The sequence below is a fragment of the Pelodiscus sinensis genome, chromosome 8 (assembly GCF_052426305.1).
Source record: "Pelodiscus sinensis isolate ZL-2025 chromosome 8, ASM5242630v1, whole genome shotgun sequence".
Classification (NCBI taxonomy): Eukaryota; Metazoa; Chordata; order Testudines; family Trionychidae; genus Pelodiscus; species Pelodiscus sinensis.
The window spans coordinates 56,970,730-56,984,217 of NC_143059.1; the positions used below are offsets into that span (position 1 = coordinate 56,970,730).

At 41.3% G+C, this 13,488-nt stretch overlaps 1 pseudogene; it reads left to right on the top strand.

The window, feature by feature from the left end:
* Positions 1-3,759: 3,759 nt before the first annotated feature.
* On the top strand, positions 3,760-4,919 carry LOC149524016 (uncharacterized; annotated as a pseudogene).
* The last annotated feature ends 8,569 nt before the right edge of the window (positions 4,920-13,488 follow it).

The window sequence follows — 13,488 nt, forward strand, 5'->3', positions numbered from 1 at the left end:
CTATCTGGCTTCAAGATAAAGCTAGATGGGTTTATGAATCATAGAATCATAGGACTGGAAGGGACCTCGAGAGGTCATCGAGTCCAGCCCCCTGCCCTCAAGGCAGGACCAAGCTCCATCTACACCATCCCTGACAGATGTCTATCTAACCTGTTCTTAAATATCTCCAGAGAGGGAGATTCCACCACCTCCCTTGGCAATTTATTCCAATATTTGACCACCCTGACAGTTAGGAATTTTTTCCTAATGTCCAATCTAAACCTCCCTTGCTGCACTTTAAGCCCATTACTCCTTGTCCTGTCCTCAGAAACCAAGAGGAACAAATTTTCTCCTTCCTCCTTGTGACACCCTTTTAGATATTTGAAAACCGCTATCATGTCCCCCCTTAATCTTCTTTTTTCCAAACTAAACAAGCTCAGTGCATGAAGCCTGGCTTCATAGGTCATGTTCTCAAGACCTTTAATCATTCTTGTCGCTCTTCTCTGTACCCTTTCCAATTTCTCCACATCTTTCTTGAAATGTGGCGCCCAGAACTGGACACAGTACTCCAGCTGAGGCCTAACTAGTGCAGAGTAGAGTGGCAGAATGACTTCACGAGTTTTGCTTACAACACACCTGTTGATACAACCTAGAATCATATTTGCTTTTTTTGCAACAGCATCACACTGTTGACACATATTCAACTTGTGGTCCACTATGACCCCTAGATCCCTTTCCACCATGCTCCTTCCTAGACAGTCGCTTCCCATCTTGTATGTATGGAACTGAAGGGGATGGTTTGATGAGGTAACATGATCTTGGCAATTAATTGACCTTTCACTATCAGTGGTAAATAGGCCAATGGTGGGAAGATAGGAGTTGCTATAGAGACCTTTTTTCTGGGTGTCTTGGTTGGTGAGTCTTGCCCACATGCTCAGGGTTCAGCTGATCGCCATATTTGGGGTCGGGAAGGAATTTTCCTCCAGGGTAGCTTGGCAGAGGCCCTGGAGGTTTTTCGCCTTCCTCTGTAGCATGGGGCACGGGTCACTAGGGGAGGATTCTCTGCATCTTGAAGTCTTTGAACCATCGTTTCAAGGATTTCAATATCTGAGATATAGGTGAGAGAATTATTCTAGCAGTGGGTGGGTGAGATTCTGTAGCCTGCATTGTGCAGGGGGTCAGACTGGATGATCAAAATGGTCCCTTCTGACCTTAACGTCTATGGCTACGTCTAAACTACATGGCTCCGTCGACGGAGCCATGTAGATTTGTTGTTTTGGCAAAGGCAAATGAAGCCACAATTTAAATGATCGTGGCTTCATTTACATTTACATGGCTGCCGCACTGAGCCAACAAACAGCTGGATGCTCCCCTGCCTACATCAAAGCCCTTTGTCAGCAGCCCCGGTAAACCTCATCCCACGACGAATAACGGGGCTGCAGACAAAGGGCTTTGATGTCGGCAAGGGAGCGTCCAGACTAGCGCGCTGAGCCAACAAACAGCTGATCAGCTGTTTGTCGGCTCAGCGCCGCAGCCATGTAAATGTAAACGAAGCCGCGATCATTTAAATCGCGGCTTCATTTGCCTTTCCCTATAAACCTAATCTACATGGCTCCGTCGATGGAGCCATGTAATCTAGACACAGCCTATGAGTCTATGAGATATTCAAGAAGAAACAGTTCCCCATCATAATGTTAAGATCTCTAACTAGACTGCATGAAATTCTGCTCAGTTTGTTCATAGGATCCTATGGAAATCTTATTTTTGTGAACTAATAATCCCTGGAGAAGCCTCTTTGAATCTCCACTGAAATACCTGGATTTCAATTAGCTTCACTGAGACACAACTGGCTTTGCTCCTCTTAAAACTGGGCCATGTTTATTTGAAAGTTTAGACTGACCCATAGCAAAGCACTGGATCCATACCAAAGTATTGGATCCATACCAGGCCCATACACAGGCTGGAGTACAAAGGGGGTGAATGCACACCCCATGGACCCCTAAGTAAGCATGAGGAGGGTGTCTGATGTCAGCCCTTCCCCTATGCCAGCCAGCAAGGGAGGGTCCAGTTCCTTGATGGTACCCCTAGGTGGAGGGCTACCAGACCATGTGCAAGCGGCACAACGTGCAAGCTGCCTTCTCACTATGTGCAGCTGAGGCAAAGGAAGACACAGGCTGCAGCATGTGGCTGCCAGGCTCTATCAGAGGGGGAGTGAGGAGGGCCATTTGGCCAGGACCTCAGGAAACAAAGGGACCTCAAATTTTGACATTTTTCTTCCAAGTCATTTCCATTTATTATAAACCTTGCTGTTATACCAGAGACAACAAAAGAAGCAATATACACCTGCAAAAAGTTATTTACTTCATTGTGGGATGACCTTGGGCCTTTGTGATGGGGGCTCCAGCCCCTGCACTAGTGACGCCGTGGAAGTGGATCTAGGGATAAGCGGGCCACCACTCCAGTGGCCCTGTAGTGCATGCATGAGGGCTGCCTGCAGGGAAGCCATGAGGGTAGCTGAGAGGGCAAGGATGCAGCACCGTACTCCCCGCACCGAGTAGGGGACAGGGGCACAGAGGCCTGATGCTGCCAAGCCCCTACGTGCCCAGAAGAGTGGGGACGCATGCACAGGGACCCTTCAGGGTGGATCAACCAGCACTAGGACCCTGAGGAGGTAGACTAGGCAGAGGCAAGTGTGATGTCAGTGATGCAGCTATGCCGGAGAAGTGATGTCAGGTTTGACAACAAGTGTAAGGAGGGGCGCATATAAGGCCAGAGGGAAGGGTCCAAAACGGGGGGAGGGAGATGAGCACGAGAAAAAGGGAGAGCAGCACTAGCTCTCTCCTGGCTTTTCTTTCCCTTACGCACCCTCTGGAGGAGAGACCAACGGTGGGGTCTCGGGGCATCACCCAAAGCCTGGCAGAAAGGGCAATAATCCCAAACCTAGAAGATGGGAATTCAGGACCCTGGGCTTGAATTGCTATAAAAAAGGGGGCCAGCAAGCCTAGCCTCAAAAGACTGAGAGAGGGTTTGTGGAGCAACGGGGTGAGGAAGCTTGCTCGTACCCTCACAGCCTTCAACAATTTTGTGGTCACTTCCAAGTTTTCATCTGTGTGGCTGGAGACTGGAGTAGCTTCTGTAATTAGTAATTCAACATTATGAAATGCGATTTACAGTCTTTTCAAAGTTTAGAGGTATTGAAAGTTGTAATTAATTCTGGGATTGTGAAGTGATTTTGCTTGGTCTGAGGGTGAGTTTAACTTTTAAATTAGATGTTTATCTCTGCATAAGAGATTTTCGTATTCCTGTTTATTCTTATATGTCTTTGTATACAATAAATATATCAGGCTCAGCTGTAAGCTACCTCTTCATCCAGTTTTAGATTCACTATTAATAAACTTGATATCTAAACTGGCAATTGCCCCATGATCATATTCATAATAACGCACCAGTTATTAGAGGAATTTAATAATGGGAACATGTTAGCAGATGAAATTTCAAGACTTTGAAATAAGGCTATAAGGGCCATAGTAAATAACATCCCCAAATATTTGATATTATTATTATTTGATAATATTCATTATTAAGTATATGCAATTAAAATTTTGTATAACCAATAGCCTTTAGCAAATTAATTTATTGTGTGTTGCTGTGTTTTAAAAGAGCCCCTTTATAACAATGAAGTGAAGATTCGAAAGTGGTGCAAGTAAGAGACGGCAAAAGCAACAGAGTGAAGCAACAATTAGGAGTTTAAAGTCAGTAACATCATTTATCATAGGAAAAATGCCTCAGCCATTGGACAGTGATCACGTTGACAGTGATGCTTCTAGTTCTGATGATAAAAACTTTGTACCCACAAATGACATTTCAATTCCACTGATTCAAAATGAGGAGGTCATTAATCAAGACAAAAATGTCAACAGTAGTGATAGATGCAGAATCTATGATCGATTTAGAGACTGTGTAGGCAGAAATGAGGACCTCGGAGATGCTGCACAGCAAGAGCAAGAACTTATGAATAGCACAGGACACAGTGTAACAGCCGTGGCATCAGAACCTGATATTGGACTTCTTGATAAGAACAAAGTTGCTCAAATCAGTTGTTTCTCAAAGTTAGTTGTTTTCAGATTCCAAGTAATATACTGAAAGATGCTGTAAATCATGCTTTTCCCACTCATCTACTGACAAAAACTCTTCCAAATGGAGATATCTACACAAGAGACTGGCTCTGCTGGAGCATGTAAAAACTGGCTCTGTACTGTGTACCTTGTTTCATTTTTAACAGTAATAATCCAAATGCATCAGTGGAGGATGGAGGAAGTTGAAAGATCGAATACCTCCACATGAAATTTCAGTATCGCATAAAGATTACTATGTTACATGGAAATCAGCTAGTCGAGCAGCACTAGCTGACAAATTCAATTGAAAACTTACTCCTGAGTGAAATAAATGCAGAAACTGATAACAGGAAAAATCTCCTTGAGCACATATTGAATGTCATTCTATTTTTTTTTTCTGAACAGGAATTAGTTTTGTTTGGTTCCAGTCATTGTATCAGTGATCCTACAAATGGAAGCTTTCTTGGTATACTTGAGCTTCTTAGCAAGTATGACACATTTTTATCTGGCCACATTAAGTGCGTTCATGAATCACAAGAGAGCAGAAAATGCATACAAGTCCATTATCTGTCTACCAGAATGCAAACCAAGTTTATTGAGCTATGTGGGACATTTGTGCAAACAACAATTCTTGAAGAGATACAACATGTGAAGTACTTTTCAATTACAGATGCAACTCCATACTGTTCTCATTAAGAACAGATGACCTTGGTTGTGCAATATATTAAAATTGCAGGAAGTTCAAAGATTTCAATAGAAGAATGATTCATTTTGTTCGATACTTTCACAAAAAATGTGGAAAAGAAATCGCCGCTCATGTATTAGAAATTCTAGAAGGCTTCAAGTTAGATTTTCATATCAGCATTGGCCAAGCCTATGACAATGGATCCAATATGGCTGAGAAGTACAACAGAGTACAAGCAGTCCTTCCTGAGCAAAATCCAAACTGTATTTTTTCCAGTTGTGGCAACCACATACTAAATCTTGTCCATGTTGATTGTGCTGAATAAGACAAGGAAGCAATCACATACTTTGGAACAATCCATCAATTTGTACAACCTCTTCAGTAGCAGTCCTTGAAAGTGGGAAATTCTGAAGCAGCATATGCCTGTTTCCCTTCATAGTATGTTGACAACGAGATGGTCAGAATGAATTGATGATGTTAAACCCGTTGCATAGCACCTGGACTCTATAAGAAAAGCTTTAAGTGAGCTTGAATCTCTTAGGGTATGTCTACACTAGCCCCCTATTTCAAAATAGGGAGGCTAATGTAGGCATTCAAAGTTGCAAATCAAGCCCAGGATTTAAATATCCCGTGCTTGATTTGCATCTTCCCGGCCGGTCGCCATTTTTTGAAATTTACAAGTCCGGACTAACTGCCCGCGTCTACACACAGCAGGTACCCGGTATTTCAAATTCAAGCCCTAAATCGAACTACCTGTTAAACCTCCTTGCAGGAGGAATAACAGGTAGTTCAATTTAGGGCTTTATTTCGAAATGCTGGGTCCCTGCCACATGTAGACACGGGCAGTTAGTCCAGACTTGTAAATTTCAAAAATGGTGACCAGCCAGGAAGATGCAAATCAAGCACGGGATATTTAAATCCCGGGCTTGATTTGCAACTTCAAAAGCCTACATTAGCCTCCCTATTTCAAAATAGGGGGCAAGTGTAGACATATCCTTACTATTACAGCACAGGTTCACACCGAGCTTAAGTCAATTCAGAAATATATATCCAAATTTGAATGCATTTTAATGTCATCCATGTGGCTGAAGCTGCTAAAAATGATCCACAAAATCAATCTTGTAATTGAAGCACACAATGCTATATTAGATGTTAGGAGGGTAACATTGAATGACTTCTTAAAGATATTCAAAAATTCCTGATCCATGGGTGCAATCCTTTCTGAGTTCAAATCAGTAGCACAGGGTATTGACATTTCATCTGAGTTTTCCACCAATCACAGCCTAATATCTCAATCTGATGTAGAAAGGTGCTATCGAGTCAATGGTTTTTTTGTTATTATTGACTCTATCAAAACTGATTTTATACGTTGATATGAGTCACTGCCACAAATTTGTACCCTTTTTGGATTCCTTTGGGAGTTCAGAGAACTAGGCAATGAAGGTCTATATTCAGCACTGAACAATTTCAACAAAGGTATAACAATGAAATTTCAAGAGATCTCTGTGATGAGATTGTCTTCCTAAAATGTATACATTCCACAAACTTTAAATCAGACTGCAAACCAAAAGAACTGCTTCAAGAAATATTACATCTTGGCCTGTTGACTGTATTTCCTACTATCACAATTTCTTTACGTATTTTTGTCAGTCTCCCTGCATCAGTGGCTTCAGGTGAATGCGCATTCAACATTGTGGAAGAAAACAAGCCTTCACTCTGCGTTGTGTTTAAGCAACAAGTAGCCAGAGGCAGTTTTATTATGAGCTGCAGCAAGGGAAAAAACTGGTTCGGATGGGGGGGGAGCCCCCCCCTTCCGAGGCAGATCTTCGAATACAAGCAATTATGAAGCAGTTTATATATTGTCTATTAAATATAATAACAATAACAATTAGTCTCCTTCCCATTTCAAACACGAATGGTTAACAGTTATTTAGTTCCACCCAGATGCTCCTTATCAAAAGGTCTCTGCCAGAGTCAGCATTCTATCCTTATCTCCGTATAGAGGCGAGAGGCAAAGGCAGCGTCTAATTACAGATCTCGCGTTGTCAGGCAACAGACTTAGCCTGACTCTTGCTCTCTTGTTAACAAGACCAAGATGGCTGCACACAAATTCTCTTATTCCCTTTTCCTGCCTCCACAACATGTTAAAACAAGTAAAGAACTATCATCCTTCTAAAATGGGACAAGAGTATTTGAATGGGCTTACAATGCTTAACATTAACAGTGATGTTGCATGTAAATTAGAATTTTCTTCAATTATAAATGAGTTTGCACACAACAAAGCCAGAAAAGAATTCCTAAAATGAAGAACTTCGCTTGCAGTGGAAACTCACAATTAAAGTTACATTTTTAATATACATGCTATTGGTATAATGACTTAATTGTTATTAAATAAATGTCTCAGGTTTTCATCTTTATATATTCTTTTGGTTTTAGTACAATCCTGTGGATGAGAAGGTAGATATGTCAGAGGCCTGGCACCGGGATTGGCCCGGGCCTCTGTCATTCTCTGATAAGGTCTGGTGGCTGCCCCCATCGAACCGAAGCTCTATGCACAGGGGCTTTACTGCCTTACACTTTGGTAAGAGCCCCGGTGCAAGCTGGAGTGGAGGCCAGGCAGAGTGCAGGGCTGGAGCTGAGGCAGCAGAGCTAGGAAAGGAGGCCACTGCCTTTTAGCGGCGCTTTGGAAACACTCCCTTATATTCCAGTTGTGCCCATTTTTATTCAAAACAGATTTAAATATTGCTATGGGGAGAAAAAAACAGCAGAAAAGAAAACAAAAGGCTACAGCCAAGTCCTTCATGAAGAGAGATGCTTTTGAAAAGACTAGGAAGGTTGTTGCTGAGACAGGAATACAGATGAAAATTAAGAATCGGCTATAATCTATCAGGAATAAGATCATGTAGAATCAGTGAATGTCATGCCAATGAAGAAAGCCATCTACTAGAGATGGAAAGAGTGCTGAAGATAGAAGTGGGTAGTCTTTCTGTTGATGATATTGGTAATATTTTGAATGCCCAATGACGAAAGAAGAAATAATCGAAGTGGTTAATTCAATCTCACCTACTCAAGAATACCACCTGCTTACTGAATCCTACATTCTGCCGAGGGACTGCATTTGACTTTATCACCACATTTATTTTCATTTATGAAGTTCTCTCTCATTTGTCAGGTATTACAGTCAAATTACAAAGCAAAACAATAGATGTTGTCAGTGCCTACAAGGAAATGGCTAAAGTTAAAAAACTTATGGCACCATATCAGAAAATATCTGTGAGGAATTTGGTAGAATCTATCAGCATGCAATATGGGTAGCCCATGTCATCAATGTGAAGCCTTCTATGCCTCAAATAGTTGATAGACCAGCTGACCAGCAAAATGCCGCAGTAACTACTCCAGAGGAATACTATAGAAGAAATGTGGCAGTTCCGTTCTTGGCTCATATCACTACAGAGCTTGAAGACAGTTCTCTGATTTAGCTGTTAAGTCTTCTTATCTTTTAGGTTTAGTACCAGTTTTGTTATGTGGAAATAACTTGCATTGATGAAGGAATAGAGGTTTTCAGAGATGACTTTCTAGAACAAGACCTGATTCATCAGGAAATCATTTGGGGTGTGTCTAGACTACATGCCTCCTTCGACGGAGGCATGTAGATTAGCCAGATCGGAAGAGGGAAATGAAGCCGCGATTAAAATAATCGCGGCTTCATTTAAATTTAAATGGCTGCCCCGATCTGCCGATCAGCTGTTTGTCGGCAGATCGGGGGAGTCTGGACGCGATGCCCCGACAAAGAAGCCTTTCTTCATCGACACAGGTAAACCTGGTTTCACGAGGCTTACCTGTGTCGATGAAGAAAGGCTTCTTTGTCGGGGCATCGCGTCCAGACTCCCCCGATCTGCCGACAAACAGCTGATCGGCAGATCGGGGCAGCCATTTAAATTTAAATGAAGCCGCGATTATTTTAATCGCGGCTTCATTTCCCTCTTCCGATCTGGCTAATCTACATGCCTCCGTCGAAGGAGGCATGTAGTCTAGACACACCCTTGGTGTAAAGTCAAATATAGCAGCAAACCGGAAAGTGAACAGCCAGATGCAACTGCAAAAGCTATCAAGGAATGTGATGATGGCATGTTTCCAAACATATTTACATTCTCAAACATATGCTGTACTATTCCTGTCACGAGTTCTGAATGCAAACGCAGTGTAAGTGCTCTTCAGAGACTGCACAATTACATGCGTGCATAACACAAAAGCAATTGTCAGGTCTTGCACTCATAGAAATCTGCTATGCAGCCAAAGTGGACTTGGATGAAGTGTTTTATTTCTTTGCCTGGAAGTTCCTTAGAAGCCTGGAGCTTCAAACTCTCCTTAAAGAGGGAAGCTAATTATGAACACGTCTTAGACACTGCTGTGAATTTACTGTCATAAAGAAAAATTTGCTGTTACCTAAAATCTATTTCACTGCTACTAGCCTATACATAGTCTTAACTGAAAAACTCAGAAGATTAACACTGAATGCTTTGGAATTTTACCAATCACTGTTTCCACTCAAATTGTTAGTTAACCTCTCCTATTCACATTCATTCCATGACTATTTTGAACTCCTTCATATTTAAAAAAATTGCGGTCCACATTTCTAAAAAAGCACTCTGCCACAGAAATTCTTGTACATGGAATGCATACACGACTGAATTTTGGTGTTTCAAATCCTAATTTGGATCCAGATTTTGCAAATGACTCATCTTTCTAATGGACTGACTCAAGTCCCCAGATTTAGATATCCCTGAAGGGGGGAATATTTGAAATTCAGACACAAATTTCACAAGTTTTTTGATGACCCAGGTATGAGTTTTCCCTTTATAGTGCAAGTCTAAGCCAAGTTTAGAGTATAACATAAGAAGTGTTGTGAAGTCATTGGTCTCCAGAACTGTAATAAAGCCACCAGACAAAGCAAAAGCACTGAAAGAATAATATAAATATATGCAACTCTGTGAGACAAGCCACATTTTTGTCTTATTTATAGTCAGAGTTGTCAATGCCCTTAATGAGCTTACAACAGGCATGAATTTTCCTCTCAATGCTTGAAAACCAGAAAAAAAGAAGAAAAATCATGTCTAAAAATATATAGTTACTATAAACTCTGTAGGAACCACTTCTGGATGAAGACATAATAAATCTCCTTCCAGCTCCCATTTCCGCAGCCAAAGAAAGGTGTTCCATTGTATCAGCTTTCCTTGTAGCACTAGGATCCCAGCATAAGACATAGCTTTTATGAATACAGTTAGGGTACGTCTATACTGGCAAGATTTTGCATAAAAGCAACTGCTTTTGCGCAAAAACTTGCCAGCTGTCTACACTGGCTGCTTGAATTTGCGCAAGAGCACTGACTTTGTAATGTACAAAATCAGTGCTTCTTGCGCAAATACTTTCACACTTCCGCTCGGGAAAAAGCCCTCTTGAGCAAGAATACTTGCGCAAGAGGGCCAGTGTAGACAGAGAAGAATTGTTTTGCGCAAAAGAACCCCGATGGCTAAAATGGTAATCAGGGCTTTCTTGCGCAAAATTGCGTCTAGACTGGCCATGGATGCTTTTGCACAAAAGTACTTTTTGCACAAAAGCTTCCTTGCCAATCTAGACGCTCTTTTGCGGAAATACTTTTAACAGAAAAACTTTTCCGTTAAAAGTATTTCCACAAAATCATGCCAGTCTAGACATAGCCTTAGGGCTTGATCCACCCCCCAGTCCATTCCCCAATCTCCTCATTTAGAACAGAATCTTTCCACTGACTTCAGTAGGCACAACAAACAAATACTAAGCCTACTTCCAAACTAAGGGCTAAAATAACCAATTAAAGTTGCATGGAATATCTGATTACTAAACTGATGGACAGAAATGTGCTGTGATCTCGTCAGAATACTGGTGAAGTCTGCAGTGGCGGATTAGCCAATGGCCAAGTTAGTCCATGTCCAGGCTTCCTAACTATTTGGGGGCCCCTGGAAAAATGCATGCCCCTCTGATCTGACTCACTCTGCCCAGCGCTCCTGCTGGGAAGTGGAAGAAGCCCCCATCACACTCCCCAGCAGAAGCACTGGGTGTCCTGACTCGACTTCCCAGCAAAAGTGCTAAGTGGGTGAAGTGTGGCAAACCCGCACACCCCGACACTGCTCCTCAACAGGAGTACAGTGTGGGCAGGGAAATCCTGGTGCCTGGACCCCATTTCCCTGGCAGGACTCAGAGGTGTGTGTGGGGGGGGAAACCACAGGTGCAAGGGTTAAAAAGAGGGCACCCACTTGGTCTAGCCCAGGACCCCGTAAAATCCGAACCTACCTGGTAAGTTAGGAATGTTGTGTGCATTGGAACCCCGCCCCCCGCCTGCTGTTCAAGAATCCAGCAAGTGCTCTGTTAGGTGCGAACTGATCTTGGAGAAACATAAAGTTCCAAGATCAGAATATCAAAACTCCTTTATATGTTGTGTGATGGTTGTTTTAGGCCAATTCCATAAAGAAACACAGGATAACTGTTTGAGTTAGTAAAAAATGCTGCAGCCTACAAATGCATACATTTCAGATTCACAGTTAGGGAAGCCCCTGTGGTTTTTATTTGATTTATACAATTCACATTGTCTTCTCTCGGCTTCTTTCTGGCTGTTCCCTTCCCACATCAGACTTCAATTAATACATTTGAATGGTCAGGTATCTGTCCTCTGATGGCAATCGTATTTTATATGATTCTACTAAAGTTTGCACATTCCTGTGGTTCTGATTTCTGCTACAGTTAGTTACCATGAAAAAGCCAACTTAATTGGGTCCTTAATGGCTTGCAGCCAGGTGTCTGGGGATCATTATAATATCTTTCTAACTATGAAAGGGAAAAGCAGTTTGCATATAATAAGGACTGACCCAAATCTGAACCATGTGCTTTCGAGTTTTGAAGCAGTTAACAAATCTTTATGAAAGTTAATGTGTATGTGCTTCTATACTTTCTGATGTAGGCTTGGAGACAAGCAGACGTGCCAAAATACAGCAAGCAAGTTGTTCTTACAGCATTCCAAGCCTGACATGAAAGGAGAAGAGGAGCAAAACTAAGCACATGATTCAGAGGCCAGTGGAAAGATGTCCATTGACTTTCCATAGACGTTGAATCAGAGAGAGAGAGAGAGAGAGAGAGAGAGAGAGAAGGATTTCAAGATCAGTTCATGTAAAAATCCTTGGAAATATTTCCCCCAACTCTACACATTCTGAAGTCCATGGCAAACTCCTCTTCACTTGGTAGTAGAATTGGGTCCTACTGCTTAGTCAAATCCAGCTTGGCAGGGTTTGAAGTGTACTCTTTTCTGCATAAAGAATATTTTATTGGAAAGTGATAGATGCATGAGAACATTATCGAGAAATGGGTTTTGTGTCATTACAGTCCATTGTCCTGCATGCCAAAGTAAAAGTGATATCCCCATTTATTTCATTTGCAAAGTGATTTTCTAATAATGCTAATAAAGAAGGAAGAAATAGAGGAGTTAAAGGAAAACAAGGAAAGAGATTAAAAAATTGCAGACTAACATCTCAGGAAATCCATACATTTTGAGACTGGTACCTCCTAATAAGGCTTCCTAAGGTTTCAGAGGTGGGCAGAAACAAAGCAAATTCCCTAATCTCCTATCCTTTTGGCTGAAATTGTTCGGTTTCTTTTTCATTTTGGGGATGATTAAGCCCAAGTGTTTTAAACTTCCAGAAGTTCATGTTCTTCTAGCCCATGCCCTGATTGTAATATATTGTTTCAAAAGCTTCCATTTCCAGTGCGGCTTTAGATTAAAATGTTTGTAGTTAATCATGCTGTCACTGTTGCCTTTCATCCATTTGATTAATGAATGCTTCACCAATATCAGCCAATGTGATGCCTTTTGGGGCTGGAAAAAATGGCCATGATCATCTTTTACACAGGCAGCTCATATTTAATACATTATAAAACTTTGAACAGGGTACAAGGAAGAATAGTACAGATGCACATTTCAGTGGATTTAAAAAGTAATAAGCAATGCTATTAGAGGAGACTAATACAGTCTCACTTTTAAAGTAAGGTCTCTGGAGTGGCTAAATATGGTTATTCAGCCCTTAGAAATCCATCTATGATTTCTGGTAAATCAATCCTTGTCTCCACTCACAAATAATGAATTACCTGATTTATTAATTGTAAAATAATTAGGTACTCATTTGGACCTTGTAGCAATTAATTAGGTCACTGAGATTATTGGTTTCACTGCTGAGGTGGTATTTTTTCCTGCTTGTTTTTTTTATACCAGTGGACTTGTTTAACTCTAAGTTTTATATCTTGGCTTAATTTTCCCTATAAGAGATTTTCGTGAAAGGAAAACATATTACTCTAAATTCATAATGCATGGAATACAACTCTGGTTTTCCGCACTTCATTACTTTCCCCATCAAAACAGAAAGGTCCAACTTAAAAAAAAATGAATTACTATGCATGGATGTATTTATTTGTTACAATTATTTTATACAACAGTTGAAGTATGCTTACTAAACCTGATTTAGAAGGAAATAATACTCCCTTCATGTTATAGCTGCTCATAATAGCATGATCATAAAAGAAATGGAATGAAAAAGTTTGGCATAAGTGAATCCTAGGCATCCTCCTGTGGCAGCTTGCATATTTAGCCTTATTCTCATATTGGCAGAGCTTTGGTGTTTACATTCTTAG